At 40.1% G+C, this 16,096-nt stretch overlaps 1 long non-coding RNA gene across 2 annotated transcripts in view; it reads left to right on the plus strand.

Annotated features, from left to right (window-relative positions):
- LOC113904449 overlaps positions 1-12,024 on the plus strand; it is a 30,301-nt gene extending 18,277 nt beyond the window's left edge. Inside the window, exons 1-3 of one of the 2 annotated variants that reach the window (XR_003514516.1) lie at positions 2,572-2,710; positions 3,400-3,487; positions 10,916-12,024. This is a non-coding gene — a long non-coding RNA (uncharacterized LOC113904449). Of the gene's footprint in view, positions 1-2,571; positions 2,711-3,399; positions 3,488-10,915 lie in introns of those variants that run through there. The other variant, XR_003514515.1, reaches the window with a different exon arrangement.
- Positions 12,025-16,096: the final 4,072 nt, after the last annotated feature.

A 16,096-nucleotide genomic window follows, 5' to 3' on the forward strand; every position in this document is an offset into this window, starting at 1 on the left:
AGCTGGGAGGTATTGGGGGCAGGAGGAAAAGGGGATGACAGAGGATGAGACATCTGGATGGCATTACTGACTCGATGGATGTGAGTCTGAGTGAACTCTGGGAGTTGGTGATGGACGGGGAGGCCTGGTGTGCTGCGATTCATGGGGTCGCAAAGAGTCGGACACGACTGAGCGACTTAACTGAACTGAACTGAAATCTATATTTATTGCTTCCTGAAAGACCCTCCCTTTGCATCAGCAGAGCCATAAATCTGCCAAAATGCCAGGTCATGTGATATGGACAAAGGCCATTAAGCCTTGGCATTGCCAATGCGCTCTGTGACTCATCGTGCACTGAGCCTCCCCCAGCAGGTTCGGTCTCACTTCAATTTCACCCTGAGTTAGGCAAAGTGTGGCCTTGAAGGCCCTGAAAACCGTTTAGAACAAAATACACACTTCATGACACAACTGAGCGACTTCACTTTCACTTTTCACTTTCATGCATTGGAGAAGGAAATGGCAACCCACTCCAGTGTTCTTGCCTGGAGAATCCCAGGGACGCGGGAGCCTGGTGGGCTGCAGTCTATGGGGTCTCACAGAGTCGGACACGACTAAAGCGACTTAGCAGCAGCACCAGCACATACTTTTGTGCTTAAAAAAAAATTAAAATAACAAACTACATATTATTTTTACTTTTATGTGTACATTATTATTTTTATGTGCATAAAATCAAAACAAGTTTTTTTTTTTTCTTTACCTGGTGTGCTCATTCTTTCTCCTGCTTTCTTTTTATATCCTGTTGAATCCCAAACTTCAAACAGACTTATTAACTGTTTACACATATGTCCTCACTTAGTTATACCAGGCTATCCGGTGTTTGGCTTAAGATATTTAAAAATTCACAGGGGTGGGGAGCATTGGCAAAGAGGGTTCTTTTTAACCTAATATCCTTTCCTGTTAGAATGACACTTAAGTCAGACATACTTTTTTCTGGTCTGTTCTTCCTGAGTTTATATAAAAGAACTTGCAGGAATTAATTCATCAGAGAGGCAGTCTAAAAATTTACGTATTCTCTTCGACAGAAATCATTGAAGGTAACAAATTAAATTTCCCTAACTTAAGAGAAATTTTTCTTCCAACAGCTGTAAAAAAGTCAATATATTTGGAGGCCAGGATTATGTATAGTAAAATTTAAATAAAAGGCCGTGCTTGCTATTAGGTATATCCACTTTTAGCAGAAAGATTATCTCCTATAGTTTACAGTCTTCGATTTCTGCCTAGCATTTTCTCCCAAGTTTAGCCAGGAAGTTTGGCAGTATTTACAGATTTACAGAAATTGCAGTTATAATTTTATTTTCATTGTTCATATATTCTATTATAAATTTATTTTCATTCATTCATTATTTATTTTTATCATTACAGTTGTCCCTAGTTTGGCTAATCATTTAATATTATTGTCCTTTCTTCATATCTGCTTCAATAACTTCTACTTCTGAAAGACAGGATATGTGAACAAATGGAATTAAGGTCTGATTAAGACACTGATGCTAACCTCTCTGAAATGTTATTTCAAATAATACTATGTGTCTACTATGCAGTCTCCTGCATTAGCGTAACCTCATACATATCCACTTACATGGATGCTTTATGCAGCCTTATTGAGATGTAATTGACATACAAAAGGTGTACTATTTAAAATGTACAGTTTTACAAGATGTAAACTGTGTTTGCCCCAATGAAACCCTGTGATTGTAACTATTAGTGTAGCTGCTCTCATGAGCTTAGTTGCTCGTCATGTCTGACTCTTTGCACCACCACGGACTGCAGCCCACCAGGCTCCTCCGTCCATGGGGATTCTCCAGGCCAGAATACTGGAGTGGGTTGCCATGCCCTCCTCCAGGCGATCTTCCCAAGGCCAGGATCGAACCCAGGTCTCCATACTGCAGGCAGATTACCATCTGAGCCACCAGGGAAGCCTAGCTGTGCTCATAATTACATGGATTTTTAAGTCAAAGTCCGTTTTTAAAATAGAACATTCCTTCAGTGGAATTACAGTTTAGGGATTAACTCCTAGTTTGGTTTCCTTTCTTTATCCAGTGTAAAGACTCAAGTTAGTGGGTGGTAGATGTGTTAGGATTAACTTCATAGTAATGCTAAATGGATTTTTTAATAATTTAAAAAAATGGATTCTGAAAGACCAATATCTTTAAGAACTTGTTTTGAACCTAACATTTTCTTAATGTTATTTTATTATTTAATGGGGCATGTTTGCAGTCTAAGTTTTGCAGGACCTATTTTTCTAAATGCTCCAGTAAGTGTATTTGACTGAACATGCTCGTCGTTAATATTCACTTGACTTGATTAGCACATACGTAAATTCCAAAGCAAAACCAGATTATTTTAACAATTAGCTCTCGTTTTAAAATGACAAAATGATTTATGACTCCCAAGGTGTAGTTTCTTTTCATGTTAGTCTGTACCCTAGTTAAACATTTACGCACATACGCAAGTGCGTGTCCCCAGAAACTCTGTCCTTTATCCGTCCCAGCTGTCCAGAAGGGGTCTCTTCATGGCCACTGGCCTGCAAAATCTGAGAGCAGTCGGGTCTCGCTGAGCCAGGGTAAGGCTGTGACGGGGCCTCACGCAGGCTTTATGTTCAATAACACACTGTCTACACCACAAAAGGGAAGCACAGATGGCAACTCTTCTCACACTTTCTCAGAGTTCTAAAGTGAGTTCTTTTTCTTGGAATGTCAATGTGTGGACGCTTGGTTTTCTGAGCTCAGAAAATTCATCTGTTTCTCAGCTGTAAAAACGTGTTCTTTATGCCAAACAGATACTGATTTTTAAAATATCTTGCTTTTTCTTCTGGTACTGATTCCTTAAAAAAAAAAATATGGATGCTACTTTGGGCTTCTGACCTCTAGATAAGGCGAGGGGGCTGAAGCAGTGCTTCCTCAACATTGACTTCACCCCAGTATTAATATGAATGTGTGTGGCTCACGTTGGGGAGACCTTCCAGAGTCATTGTTCCCCAGCAATGGTGAAGTTCTCAGGAGTTGGGTGAGGTCTTGCATCCTAAAATTCGACATTAGATGGTAAGTCCCTTGAAGGTAATTTATTTTTGCATCTTTGCTGAGCTGGCACAGTCCCCACATTTAGCCAGTGTTAACAACTGAGTCTCTCTCTGGCTGGGAGGAGAGGTAAGCCCGGTGTCAGGCTGGAGGCAGCAGTGAGTGAGCATAAGACAAATGCAGCTCAGTGCGATTTTGAAAATGAATTTCTGGTTCCACAGTTTATTTGATACACATTTAAGTGGCAACTTTTAAAGGTGATCCACTACTGCCCAGACCCTTGGAATGTGAATATTTAATGTTATCACTACATTGTGGGTTAATTGTGGACTTTATTTGGTTACAGGGCAGCCTTGAAGCAGTTTTACAAACTCAGTGGACATCATTACTTCTACTGTCCAGCGAACGACACCTTGGAATGAATTCTTGCTACAGTAAGAAACACTAAAATACGAACTACAGAGAAATCGAATTTTTAACATATGTTTTATATCCCTCTAGCATTCTAGGTAAAGGCCTGTGGGGAAAGATGGAATGGTCAAAGCACTGGCAGAGATTCATGCCATCCTTGAGATTCCGGGAAAACCTAAGACAGAATAAGGAAAAGAAAAGTGTTTAGTTGTGTCTTAGTGATAAAGAAACGATGGATTCTTTTAACTTAATCCTTGTTGAAAATATTTTAAAATATATCGATCTATATCTCTACAGAAATAAATACATTATGTTAATATGCAATTGAATATTGTTGAATATTACCTTAAAAATCTAGAATCGTTGGTTCCTCGGACCATGGTTTTACTTGGTTATTGAATTCCTAAAACATAATAATATTCTAGTGGCTAGAGGTACAAGAATATAGAAATATAATCCTATATACAAGTTTGGGAAATAAAATATATAGACAGGATATGGGATTTCAAATATCAGCAAGATTAACTTTCAGTGAATATAAGATGCCATTGACTATGATATACATGACTGCTTTTATGACAGTGAAAGGACAATAGTCAATTATGTTTGCAACATGTCTCTGAGATGCATTCTGATTTGAGAGATGTTAAAATACGAAAAGTGTGCCTCTCAGAATTAACAGCACATGGCATGTTTGACGTAACAGAGGATGAAGTGTAATCAGTACCCGTGGCAGCAGAGATGATAATGCACGTGAGTGGTGGGTAGGACTCCACTGGGAAGGACAAGCGAAGTATGATCAGAAAGAGCAGACAGTAGACGTAATATATCAGGAGCAAGAGAACAAGGTAAAGAAAAGTACATCTATTCGATGATATGTGTGCTTGTTGTTGTTCAGTCGCTCAGTCGTGTTCGACTCTTTGCAACCCCATGGACTGCAGCATGCCAGGCCTCCCTGTCCATCACTATCTCCCACAGCTTACTCAAACTCATGTCCATCGAGTCAGTGATGCCATCCAACCATCTCATCCCCTGTTGTCCCCTTCTCCTCCTGCCTTCAATCTTTCCCAGCAGCAGGGTCTTTTCACATGAGTCAGTTCTTCGCATCAGGTGACCAGAGTATTGGAGCTTCAGCTTCAGTTATCAGTCCTTCCCATAAACATTCAGGACTGATTTCCTTTAGGATGGACTGGTTGATCTTCTTGCCATATGTGCTAGACCTAAGGTATATCTTGAAATACAAATTCTAGTATGTATCTTCTGGTGTTCATAGAAATAAAACAAATTTCAGATTTAGGAACCTAGATTTTAGAACTTTAAATTATCAGAGTCTAAAGCTCTGTCATTATGATAACACTTGTACGTCTGGGAAAACTGAGCCCGTGTGAGCAGACACAGTTAAAGTTACACAGGCAGTAAATGGTGAAGGGCCAATGCGGCCCAGGCCTCCCACCTCACAGAGCAATGACCCTGGTCAGCACCGAGGTGCTGAGGGCTTCAGTGAGCAAGAATCTTAGTTTACCTTCCGCGTCCACATTGCAAGATAGAAAACCAGGCATCTTCATTTTCAAAAATGTTTATTCAGGATCTTCTGACATGTTTTTAGTTGATGCTTATGTTCTAATGCATGTAATTTTTAGACGCTACTAGGACATGACTGCGGAGAAGGCAATGGCACCCCACTCCAGTACTCTTGCCTGGAAAACCCCATGCACGGAGGAGCCTGGTGGGCTGCAGTCCACGGGGTCGCTAAGAGTCAGACACGACTGAGCGACTTCATTTTCACTTTTCACTTCATGCATTGGAGAAGGCAATGGCAACCCACTCCAGTACTCTTGCCTGGAGAATCCCAGGGACAGGGAGCCTGGTGGGCTGCCGTCTATGGGGTCGCACAGAGTCGGACACGACTGAAGAGACTTAGCAGCAGCAGCAGTTGCTAAAAATATTTCTAGTGGAAAATGCTAGAGGCAACAATCGTTAAATGAACTTGGCATCATGAGAAATTATTGAAGAAAATATAGGCAGTTGTAACCTTCATTGACTTGTAAAGTCCTTGAATACATGCAAAATGCTTTCAACAGTGCCTAGCTGCTAATGTATGTTAGTTGTTATTATAGGTTTCTGATCAGAAAATAATGGAATCACATAGAATTTGGATGAGTATTGCCTAATTAGTCAAGATTAGCCATATATACATATAATATTTAAATACCTGAAGGATGAAAAGATATATGTAAATATATACAGATATATGCAAAGATATATGTAACTGCTACTGCTGCTGCTAAGTTGCTTCAGTCGTGTCCGACTCTGTGCGACCCCAGAGACGGCAGCCCACCAGGCTCCCCCGTCCCAAGATATATGTAATATATGCAATATAAAATAAAATAGAAAAATTAAATATGTGATACAATTATAATTAAAATACATAATTTAAAAGAATTTTGGACTATTCTGGATAATGCAAGAAGTGGGTTTTGTTCATGTCAGTATATGCTGTTGCAGCAAAAATAAAAATGGAAAGCCAAGAGATATGCTGTATTCTGCTATCATCAGTGCGATTTTAACCTTAACTCATTTGTTTACAACATGCAGTCACTTTGGGGGATGTGCTAGGAGGCTGGAAATAAAGTTCCTGAAAGGGCATATTTCTTCAGTGGCCTGAATGTGATCTAAAATATAAAGCTCTAAGGGAATGTTTGTGATTAAAATTCTGTTCAAATCAAGTATTCAATATAACTGTATTAATTTAATCTCTTTGAGGGCATTGGGAAATATTTAAGGCAGTTAGAAGTGCTGGGAATAAGCAATACAAGCATAATTTAAACATCTGGGTTGTTCCATGATAATATATATTCTGCACATGTACATATTCAAACACTCAGCCTATCCCCTGTCTTTGGAATTCTCCAGGCAAGAATACTAGAGTGGGTAGCCATTCCTTTCTCCAGGATATCTTCCTGACCCAGGGATTGAACCTGGATCTCCTGCATTGGCCTCTGAGCCAGCAGGGAAGTCCTTTATCCATTGCTATCTCCTTCACCAAAAATAATTTAGGCTTTTATTTAAAAGAAAGGAATTATAAATATTTAGAATAAATACTTCTAGCATGTCACTGAACCTCTATAGTTATTGAAAGCTATATTTCTCATCAGGGCCTGTGTCTTATTATAGTTTAGCTGGACTCTGGTATATTGTCACATTTGACATGTTTTCCAGAATCAAGAACCTAGGAAGAAATTTTACATCTGGGGTTGCATTAGAAAAGAGAAAATCATTCAGACATTCAGGATATAAAGCAAAAAAGTAAATTTATGTGTATGTGTGATGATTAGAAAAGAGAAAATCATTCAGACATTCAGGATATAAAGCAAAAAAGTAAATTTATGTGTATGTGTGATGGGATAAATACACCTAGTTATTATCCTGGTGAAATTTTAATAAGCCTTTTATAGATGTTTACAGGCTTCTCAGGTGGCTCAGTGGTAAAGAACCCACTTGCCAATGCAGGAGACATAAGAGATAAGGGTTCAATCCTTGGGTTGGGAAGATTCCCTGGAGGAGAGCAAGACTGAAGCAACTTAGCATGCACACATGCATGTATAGATGTGTACACGGATATTTAACCCAATAATAATTATTATTAACAATAATTACTTTATCTCTATTTGTTGAGTTTTTACTATAGTCAGGAGCAGTGTTGATACTTTAATGCACCAGTGAATTGTTAAAACATCTTTGAATAACTATATTTATTCCTATTTACAGATGAAGAAATTAAGTTCAGGGAAGTCTAGTTGTTCAACGAGGTCACACAGCGATTTGTGACCGAGTGAACTCTGAAGTTGATCTTTAAGCTTTACTGTGGATGAAACTGTTAGGTATCCTGTTAGGGATATGAATAAAATGCTGCAGGAACAAGGGAACCACTTACTGTCCCTGTGAGAGTGAGTGGGTGTGTCAAAGAAAATTTACAGAGAAGAGGACATTTGAACTGGAAGACCAAAGAAATGTGTTTCTGGAGAGAGGGGCCAGTATGTGTACAAGGCTGGAGGTCTGAGAGAGGTACTGGAGGAACTGTAAAGAATGTCGTGTGTGTAGATTACAGAGAGGGCTTGGTGAGCGTGAGGTTAGATGATAACATTGTAGGATGACACCAGACTTCAAAGGACCCCAGAGACCCTGTCAAGATGCTGGGCTTTATCCTGCACACAGAAGAAAGCACATTTACCACTTGCTTGGGATGATAAGCTCGGTAGGCTTGTATTCAGACCCTGAAAGAGTGAATTAAATAATGATCTGGGATGGTGGAAGAGGCACCTAATTCAAGGATCATTTCAACTGGGTGAATATTGGTGACGAAGTGAATATGGAGATTGAGGAAGAGAGAGTTAAGAACGTCACAAGCGCATATCATAGGGTTTACTATGTAATTATGAAATATTAGGGCATGATTAGACAAGCACCGTAAGGTTACTTCTTAGATTCTAGCCAGTAGCGTAGACAGGTTTGTTTTGGAATCAACTGGTTTGCCCCTATGAATTCTGGTTGGCAGCATATATCTTCTTGTTTCCATCTGGTAGGGATAAGTTTCTAAATCTGCATGTCAGTTTTAAGTCTATACATGTAATTCTGAGCAGTTTGAATAATTAAGGAGGCATGGCTATGTAGGACATTTTAATAAAATAGCTTTGTTAATGAGCAAATTTATGATGGTTTAATTTATGCCTCACTGTGTAAAAGCAGTGGCCCAATAAATACAGTTTCTCAAGGGTCCCTGATTCTGTGTGGCCGTCCCGAGGCGCTCGGGGACAGGATGTCTGTGGTTGCACCACTCGGTCGCTGCTGGGCCAGCCTTCTCTCCTCTCTGGTTCCCACGCCCGCCCTCCAGCCGTGGTCTCTCCGGTTGTAAGAAGCTGCTATCGCTCCCCTCGGCCCCCAGACTGGACCAACTGTTGAGGCAACAGGAACTTGGTTTGGGATAAGCAGAAGAGATAAGATCAAAGTCTCAACACAAACAGAGTGAGAAACAGCCTGCCCTTTGAGACCTTGGCCGACCACATGCTGGCCTTGTGTTTAGAAAGCCTTCGGGGCCTCACAAGGGTGATGTGGGGACAGAAAGACTGGATGAGATGTTCAAATTTCTCCATATTGTAGGTTTTAGGAGAACTCAGTTACATATCTTAGCATCTTTTTTTTTTTCTTGTTCTTAGAGTTGCTTTCCAAATCAGATCTTGTTGAAATCAGATTGAAATGTCCTCTTTGCTTCATAAGGACACACTCAACTAAATTTTAAAACAATGTAATAGATAGCTAAAACTCTAATAACTGAAAGTGTCCACTTTAGAAGAGAAGAATAATCAAAGTCATACATAGGCTTGAGATTTTTGTAGATCCACCATTCTAGTTTGAGGTCAAGACCAAAATTTTATTTATTTATTTAAATTTAATTTTATCCCAGAATATATTGATTTACAATGCTTTGTTAGTTTCAAGTGTGCAGTCAAGTGATTCAGTTATACATATACATATAATACATATATCCATTCTTTTTCAGATTCTCTTCCCACACAGGTTATTATAGAGTATTGAATAGAGTTCCCTGTGCTAAATTCTAAAGTCATTCCTTTTCTATTAACATTTCATTCAGCAGAATTCTTAGAGCTGCTAATTCTTTTGTTGAATTTTCTGACTTTTCTTTTTCAGGATACAGTAATAAATGAACATATTATTATAAAGAAGTGTTTCATATAATATAGAATTACTCACATAAATCTTTTTGCTAGTCTACATTTTATGAAGCAAATAATATGTTGATGCAAATATATTAGTATAGTCACATGAGCTTTCAATATTAGCCAAATAACTAGGATCTCTGTGATTTGTTTTCATTGAGTATTATCTTAGCACTTAGTGGTATCTTAGGAGAGAGTTGTGGGTATATTTTAAGTCACTTCAGTGGTGTCCAACTTTTTGCAACCCTATGGAACATAGCCCACTAGGCTCCTCTGTCCATGGGGATTCTTCAGGCAAGAATACTGGAGTGGGCTGCCGTGCCCTCCTCCAGGAGATCTTTCCCACCGGGGATCAAACCCGTATCGCTTAGGTCTCCTGCATCGGCAGGTGTTTTTTTTTTTTTTTTTTTTAACCACTAGTGCCACTTGGTAAGCCAAGAAAGTGTCAGCCTAATTCTGCTGCTGCTGCTGCTAAGTCGCTTCAGTCGTATCTGACTCTGTGCAACTCCATAGATGGCAGCCCACCAGGCTCAGCCGTCCCTGGGATTCTCCAGGCAAGAACACTGGAGTGGGTTGCCATTTCCTTCTCCAATGCATGAACGTGAAAAGTGAAAGTGAAGTCGCTCAGTCATGTCCGACCCTTTGCGACCCCATGGACTGCAGCCTACCAGGCTCCTCCGTCCATGGGATTTTCCAGGCAAGAGTACTGGAGTGGGGTGCCATTGCCTTCTCTGCAGCCTAATTCTAATATATATTAAAACCTTATTAGTGCACTCTTCATTTTTTTATGAAAATTGGTATCTTGGAACTTCTGAACTACATAACTCAAGATCTTTTATTTATGTGAAAAAAGCTTTGGTAAAACCCGCAGGAAGTTTGAATTGATTCTTGAGCTTAATATTTCTGTCAAAATGTTTCTGGAGGCCATATATAAATGTTCAGATTCTGAGAAGTTTCTCAGTGTCCAAAGAGTGAGTTTGTAAAAGCACAACACACACAATTGATTAATTTTCCATGAAAATCCTGAAGCCCTAGGAGAGAAAGGAGGCTCCAGGACCTTTTAGCCTGGCATCCCAGGGGATATAGGCTTTTCCCAAGGGCATGACACATCTTTGTAAAGGTTTCATGGTTCTTCTCTAGCTTCTCAAAGGAGTCCTTGGTAAACAAATGGTTAAATACCCCAGGTCTAGGACCTCCTATTGCTCTAAATGTAATCAATCTTATTTTTACCATTAGCTAAGCATCCAGTTAGACAGCAAACACTGGTTCGTCCCCAAAGTGACCTATGCTTATTTTTACATACAGAAAGTTGTAACCACAAAGGCCACACTTCTTTTTTTGAGGAGTGAGTTTTGCTATAACATCATTCATTAACTTCCAGGCTTCGGGATTTCTTTGATTCTCACATACTTGAGTTAGTACAGTTGACTGTGTGAACTAGGAACCCCACGACTCTGACTCACTAACCACTTTCCTGTGTTAATCTGGTCCCCTCACAGTGCCTGCCACAAGATGCTAGGCCACACTCAGGGTGAATCAGAAAAGCTAAAAATGGTTGGGGGTAAAAAATAGATTAATGGTCATAGTTTATTCTTGAAATGTGTTTATTAGCTTGATCCAGTTAAATGTTAAATGAAGAAGGCATATTTAACAAGTGTTTTACTAAATGGCTATTTTTTTTAATAAATTATTTTTACCTTATTTTATATCTCACAGAAATAACATTCCTTGGACAACACTTTGGAAGATGTTACTGAAGGAAGAAGTCAAGAATTACAGTTTCATCACAATTGTTATATTCAATAACAGATGGTCTTGGATACATATAAGATGTCTGTGGACTAGTTTTACTTTTAATCTTCACTGCAGTAGATGAGTGCCTTCACAGCTTTACTAGAAAACAGGGTCTTTTAAAAGGAAAAGTTGAATTAGGGTTAAACTTCCCTAAAGAAACTGAATTAACAGAACTTTTATTGCGCTCTCATCATACAAGGTGCTAGAAATTAGGCAAAGATAAGAAAAAGACAATTGTGGTTTTCAGAGGCCAACATTTTGTGGAGAAGTTCACAGACCTGTGCATTTTATGTACCTAACATGGTTTATACTAGTTACTTTGGTGAACTACAGACAAGGAAAAGCAAAACTGAGGGGAGGAGGAAGGTTCACTAAGAGGTGACTTTGGGTCAAAGACTGCCTGAAGACTAGGAAGCATGTGTGTGATGTTTGGGTTCCCCCCTAGCCCCTCAATCAGAAAAACAGGAGAAAGCAGGAGCCCAGACAGGAGTGTGCCAAGGCCTGACTGGCCCAGAGAACAGTGAGTAATGCCAAGTGGCAGGAGGCAGAGAGCAGGAGAGGACTGGGAAAGAGGCGGAGGGTGAACTCAAGAGTCTGCTCCAAGAACACCGGAAGGAATTCAGATCTTTCTGCAAAGCAGGGCTTCCAAAGGAGAGTGGGCAAGGGGTGTTAGAGTCCCACTGACAATTTACTTTTGTCTCTTTCTTTAAAATTTTTAATGTGTGTGTGCTTTGTTCCGATTTATCTATTAGTGGAGCAGTAAATGGATATCTTATGTGGCTTAATACACATCCATAATTAAATGTTTTCCCAGATAGCACAGTTCAAAACATGTGGACAACTCGTATGATGGACTACATCGTCTCCAATTTCAAGTACAGGACGGAACATATTAACTTCTAAATTAGATGATGGAGATTATTAGATCTGGAAGGATCTTGGAGTAGATATAATTTGACTGAGGGGCTTCCTAAGTGTTGCTAGTGGTAAAGAACCCATCTGCCAATGCAGAAGATGTAACAGATGCAGGTTTGATCCCTGGGTTCGGAAGATCCCCTGGAGAAGGGCATGCAACCCACTCCAGTATTCTTGCCTGGAGAATCCCCATGGACAGAGGAGCCTGATGGGCTACAGTCCCTGGGGTCAAAAAGAGTCAACACGACTGAAGCGACTTAGCACAACTTTCTACACATGAACGAGATCCGAATGACTAGAAATTGTTTGCTAAGACTAACCTAGAGTGTATCCATTAACAGGCCTGGATAATCTGCCTGCATTTCCCTCTTGAAGCACACGTGTTTTTTCTTAACTAAGGACGTTCTTGCCTTTTAACGATGTTCTGTCAGCAAATTGAACGTAAATCCTGTGTTTGTGGCACGGATGGGAAAAACCCAAGTAACATTAGCTGAAGCACAATGAACAAGAGATACGTAAACGTGGACCCTCGTGACAGGAAGTGTTTTAGAAAAAAATTTTATTCCTAAAAGAGCATTTAAGATGAAAGCTTGTGTCTGCAAAACTGTCACACGGTATAACCCCTTCCCCTCCAGACCGCCAGCTAGAACGTTGCTTTTGCTCTGCGATAAGGAGAAGAGGCTGTACAGGCAGATAATCTGACTCAGGCTCTTGACAATTCTCTTGTCTTCGACTCTTAGCTGAATTTTTTACAATATTGCCTTGTTTTGAAATTTGCCGCCTCCATCCTTTTTTTTTTCAGGAAGGCTTAATTTGTTAATTAATTTTTAAATTTATTTTGGGTTTACCACATGGCATGCAGGATGTGAGTTCCCTTACCAGGCTTGTTTGTTTGTTTGTTTGTTATGATATCAGCAATATATTTGAAGAATTCAGGTCAGTTAATTTAGAAAAAGTCTCTCAGTTTGGGTTTTCCAACTTTCTTCAGGATCAGGTTGAGGTTATGCATTTTTGGCTGGAATATTGCATAACAGAAGTGTCTTTCTCAGGGAGCAATGTTGATAGCACAGACACCCCTTCCCCTGCCTTGGTGATATTAATTTTAATCACCTGGTCAAGGTTTTGTCTATTTTCTCCATTTTGTTGTTATATTGTTTTCCCTTTTGCAATTAAGTAATTTGTGGGGAAATGCTTTGAGACTACATAAGTTTCCCGTTCCTTATCCATGTCCCTTCTCTACCTTGATTTAGCACCCATTACTGACTCAAACCAGTCCATCCCGCAGGAAATCAATCCTGGGTGTTCATTGGAAGGACTGACGTTGAAGCTGAAACTCCAATACTTTGGCCACCTGATGTGAAGAGTTGACTCATTGGAAAAGACCCTGATGCTGTGAGGGATTAGGGGCAGGAGGAGAAGGGGGAAACAGAGGATGAGATGGTTGGATTGCATCACCGACTCAATGGACATGAGTTTGAGTAGACTCCAGGAGTTGGTGATGGACAGGGAGGCCTGGCGTGCTGCCGTCCGTGGAGTCACAAAGAGTCGGACATGACTGAGTGACTGAACTGAACCGAAATGACTCTTGCCTAAAATAATTTTTTCTTATAATAATTATGAAGAAATGATTTTTAATTCCATCATTCTGTCTCTCTATGAGTCAGCTAAAGAAGAACTGACTTTGTTTTCCTCTTTCTCTTTTCTTCCTCCTTTCTTCCTCTTCCCTGTCTTTTTATCAACATGAACTCTGATTTTTATTCAGTTTTGTTTTAATCCATCACTGTCTTCATTTATTTTGATTCTGAAATTGTCTCAGCTCTGTCTCCTTCAAACTACCTACCTGTATCCTTTTGACTCATTCATTAATTTATGTATTTATTCATTCATTTTCTGGCACAAGACGGTCTGGATCATCTTTCACTCTCCCTGCCTCAGCTCCAGAATCAACCATGTCTAAAACAAACAAAAACTGCTTTCTTTTGGTGAGGAACTAAGTGAAGAAAACTCTGCACACTGACCGAGACACCGAGATCGCTGCTTCTGAGATGTATTATGTCCACGGTCTTTCAGAGGGTTTTGGCTCTCTGTTGCTACATAACAAACGACCCCAAAATGTAGTGACTTGAAACAACGATATATTATTACCTCTCATAACTGTTGTGTTGGCTGGCCTCAGCTAGGCAGTCCTTGCTTGGGCTTTTTCCCACAGTTGTTAAACGGTGCCTGGGACTGGAGTTGTCTAAAGGTCAGACTGGAATGATGACCAAGACAGCTCCCTCACAGGGCTGGCAGCTGGTGCTGGCGGGCAGCAGAGAGCTCCGAGAGGATGTCAGCTGGAGTCTCTCAGGGGTCTCTGAATGAAGCTTGGGCTTCCATGGCACCGTGGCTGCGTTCTGAGAAGAGTCTTGACAGCAGTGAAAGAAAGAAGCTGAAACTGCCCATCCTTTAATAGGCAAAGTCTGGAACTGGTCCAGTGTTCTCTTCTGCATCTTCTACTGGGGTCATGAGACACAGGTGTGCCCAGATTGAAGCCAGTAAAGAAAAACAGATAACCACCTCTCTCTCTGGAAGTCTGGTGTGTGTGTACAGGGAGGGGAGATGTTGGTAGTAGCCATCTTTGGAGACAAGCTACTGTTTATTTTAGAAATGGTGAGTTTACACTGATTCCTCTGATTTCATCCCAACTCCACAATGATCTCCTATGTATCTTCCTTCTTCCCAGTTGTTAAGTCTAACAACACACTCAAAATAGCTTCAAGATTGCTGCATATATAGCATGGAAAGCAGACCCACTGCCAAGAGATGAAGATTTGCTTGTAGTACTTATTTTTATAAACTGAGGATTTATCATTGAAATCTTCATACACCTTTACCTTTTTGCTTGTTCTTAATGATTTCTCTCCTTTGTTGCTTTTGTGAACAGGATTTTATCTTTCATAATGCTCTTGAACTTGCATTTATTTGCCTACTCATCATTTTTAAATACATTGATTGTGAGTGCTTTTAGTTTGAAATGCACTATTTCAGAATGTCCACAAGTACTCATTGTCTTAGATGTTGCCTGTTATTTGGCTAGCTTTTAAAGGCATTTGAGTTTTTTCAACCATTGAAAACATATTTCAAATTATTTTATAATAGAATACTCTGTAAATAGTTTGGAAATATAAAGAAATTATCCATAATGCAAATCTTACCCCAATAGAGGTGTTTTAAAATTTTTATTTTAATAAGTATGTGTGTTTTTTGTTTTTTTTTTTTTTAAATAAAGCACACTGACCTCATAATTCCTTTCTTTTTCTAAGGCATGCACTTGGCTACCTGGGGCTGCTCCTAAGTTAAGCAATGGGTTATGTATTTTGAGAAGATTCTCTCAGCAGTACAATAAAAATTAACACTGCATGTGCATTAAACATGGCCTACTCTAGTGAACTTTGCATAAACAGCCTTCCTACTGCTTGGCATTTACACCTTCAGTGGCCTTTAAGAAAGAAGGTGCATCAGAAATTTCCACCTGTTCTACTTTTAAGTCATTCAAAAAGTAAGCAAGTCAGCCCTTTGAAACAAGTACAAATATAATAAATAACCCTTAAATACTTTATTAATAACCAAGGACCTAATTATCACAGGCAGTTATCTAGTCAGCCATTAATTCTGAAGCATTTGGAGAGTGCTGTTTTCTAACATCCAACAATTCTTCAGTTCTCCAGGACCGATTGGGTGTCCAACAATTCGATTCAGTTCCGACCATCTACCCGGAGTTCACATCAGATCCCCCAGATTAGGGGCTCAGTCCCACAGGATGCTCCCTCTTTGGATACCAGGGGCAAAGTTCAGAGCCACTCAGACTTCTGACGGACGGGTGATAACCTGGGTTCCCGCAGCCTGCTCCTCAGGTTTGATAATTAGCTGGCATGGCTCACAGAACTCAGGAAAACACTTCCGTTACGTTTATCAATTTATGATCAAGGATATGATCCAGTAGCGGTCAAATGGAAAGATGGATAGAGCAAGGTGGGGGAGGGCCCAGAATGTCCACTGCTTCTCCGGTGGACCACGCTCCAGCAGCCTGGGTCTGCACACCAACCTGCGAGTTCCCTGAATCCTGTTCGAGAGTTTTAGAGAGCTTGATCTCCACCTCTGAGCTGTGTGGATGAGGCGAGAAATTCCACCCTGTCACCTCTTGGTCAG

This window comes from Bos indicus x Bos taurus, chromosome 14 (assembly GCF_003369695.1).
Source record: "Bos indicus x Bos taurus breed Angus x Brahman F1 hybrid chromosome 14, Bos_hybrid_MaternalHap_v2.0, whole genome shotgun sequence".
Classification (NCBI taxonomy): domain Eukaryota; kingdom Metazoa; phylum Chordata; class Mammalia; order Artiodactyla; family Bovidae; genus Bos; species Bos indicus x Bos taurus.